This window comes from Rutidosis leptorrhynchoides, chromosome 11 (genome assembly GCF_046630445.1).
Source record: "Rutidosis leptorrhynchoides isolate AG116_Rl617_1_P2 chromosome 11, CSIRO_AGI_Rlap_v1, whole genome shotgun sequence".
Taxonomy (NCBI): Eukaryota; Viridiplantae; Streptophyta; class Magnoliopsida; order Asterales; family Asteraceae; genus Rutidosis; species Rutidosis leptorrhynchoides.
Window position 1 is genome coordinate 283,161,085 of NC_092343.1, and position 2,528 is coordinate 283,163,612.

The following is a 2,528-nucleotide window of genomic DNA, read 5'->3' on the forward strand; positions in this document are numbered from 1 at the left end:
CTTCCATTTCTGGGTTGTCAACAGACTATGATTCGACACCCATCTCGATATCTTTGGCTGGTGGTGGGGACTCATCATCGGAAGTGATTCGTTTGGTGGAAATAGCAAACATCTCTGCCTGTCCAGAAAGATCGGTAGGTCGGTCAATTTTGAAGGTAACGCTCTCCCCATGTGATCGTAAGATTAGGGTTTGATTGTACACATCAATGACTGTTCTAGCCATATTCATGAAAGCTCTTCCTAACACTATTGGTGTGTGTAGGTCTTCCTGAATGTCCATCACTACGAAATCCGTAGGATACAAGAATTTGTCAACTTTTACCAAGATGTTCTCAACTATGCCCTTTGGATATCGAATTTGTGTGTTCGGCAAGTTGGATTGTCATTTTGGTTGGTGACAAGTCTCCTAACTGTAATCTCTTGTAGAGAGAGTAGGGGATTGGGTTGATACTTGCTCCTAAATTTGCTAGCGCATGAATGGTTCCAGATTGGTAGATTGAACATGGGAAAACGAATTGGCCCGTATCTCCTAGCTTCTTTTGTAGAGAGTTCCTGAGTACTGCTGAGCAGTCTTCACTCAGTAGAATTTTGTTCGAATCTGGTATCTTTTCCTTTGTAGAGAGAAGTCTTCGGATGTTATTCATTTGATTAGGCACTTTGGACACGGTGTCCAGGAATCTTCCATCAAGTTTGAAGGAATCAAGCTTAGATGGTTATTCATGTAACCTTCCAGGATAGGGTACACAAACCGGAGTTGCGGTGGACAATTGCTGAGTATACGTCGATTTGTTCTTGATTCTAGATGACCTTCTTCATGGTTCTTCTCCTAGGATTACTGAGTCCATTTGCTTAGCTTCCTCTATGTGGGGATTTTGGATAGTATTACTAGGTAACCTTCCCTGGGGTCGGGTTTCAAGGCGCTGTGATAACTGTCTGAGCTGCGTTTCTAGACTTTTGAAAAGAGCCAGTGGATTTCTCATTAGTATCTCTGTCTGGTCTTGTCTAGTCGCAGTTCTCTGATTTAGCTGTTGTTATCCTTGGATGAACAGTGTCAACTGATCATCAGTTCCGAGAGTTGGGTTGGCTACTTTTGTAATTTGGGTGGTTGGGAAATTTTCCTCAGCTGGTGGACCAGTGAGTGGAAGTGGTTGATCGTAGGTCAATTGAGATTGTTAGGGTGGGTATCGATAGCGAAAAGGTTGGTTGTTTCTTTGGAATTGGTTAACCCAAGGTTGTTGATTGAAGCTAGGATTTGATTGGCGAGCTGGGTATTGAACGTAACAGACTGAACCGTCAGGTTTTCGTACTCAACTTGATATTCTTCAGTGGGTTACGGGTTGGTACAGTTAACACAAGCCTGGACCTGGTTAACTTGCTGAGGCTGCGTCTTCAATTCTCCGAGTTGTTTGGCGAGAGACTTCACCTTGTCTGTGAGAGATTTGATGGCCTCTGTTTGATTATTAAGCACAGAGAGTGGTGCAGATGATGAAGTTGTTTCACCACTGTTCCAGTCATGATGATGCATTGCCATGTTCTCGAGCAACTCCCATGCTTCGTCTGTAGTTTGGTTCATCAGATTTCCTTGAGCGGTGGCATCGATCGTCGTCCTATGATTTACCATAAGACCATTGTAAAAGGTGCATATTTGGGCTGACCGTTCTAACTGGTGGTTAGGGCATTTCTTCAGCAGGGTTTTGAATCGCTCCCATGCAGTGTAAAGAGATTCATTATAAGTTTGTTTAAAGTTAATAATGTCATTCTTAAGCTTAGTTTGTTTAGAAGGAGGGAAATATTTGGTTAGGAATTTAGTAGCCATCTCCGTCCAAGACGTGATGGAATCTTTTTTCAGTCCTTCGAACCATGTTTGTGCATGATGAGTGAGAGAATAAGGGAACAAGTATAGCCGGACTATATCTTGTCCTATCTGTCATACCCCCAAATAGGGACGGGGAAATATGACTTCACAATATCACAAAACAAGTATATAAGCGAGAACGACTCTACATGAGACGTTTTAACAAAATTTCATTTTGCAGCGAAAACGTAATAATGTTTTACATAATGAAATTCATATGTAAATAACAAATGATAAGTCTAATATGTGGACTCCAATGCAACAGCTAACTAAGCATCATAGGGCAGCACACAAGCTAATCTTCACCTGAGACAAACATGCTTAAAGTGTCAACACAAAGGTTGAGTGAACATCATAGGGTTAACAATCATAATAAGTTTTAGACAAGATTTAATTCAAAATATCAAAATATTCAATATGCCATGAGTTATAATATCAAACTAAACATTAACCCCTGACACTGTACGGGTGTCGGCAATCATTATTATGTACCCCCTTGACGATCACGCCAATGGGTAGAGACGTCACTCTCAATAGGCCTACTCACAATAATTAAGCTTGCAAAATTCTAATTCCAGCAAATAACGATATTATGGCGGGGATTTGCATGTAACAATAAATACATGTTTAACAAAAGTCTCACGAAATTGCATATCAAATAGTTTAGGTACTT

General features: G+C 40.9%; 1 non-coding gene across 1 annotated transcript; it reads left to right on the forward strand.

Moving 5' to 3' along the window:
* The first annotated feature begins 1,661 nt into the window (after window positions 1-1,661).
* On the forward strand, window positions 1,662-1,767 carry LOC139879298 (small nucleolar RNA R71). The gene has a single exon (XR_011770146.1). It is a non-coding gene; the product is annotated as a small nucleolar RNA R71 (small nucleolar RNA).
* Window positions 1,768-2,528: the final 761 nt, after the last annotated feature.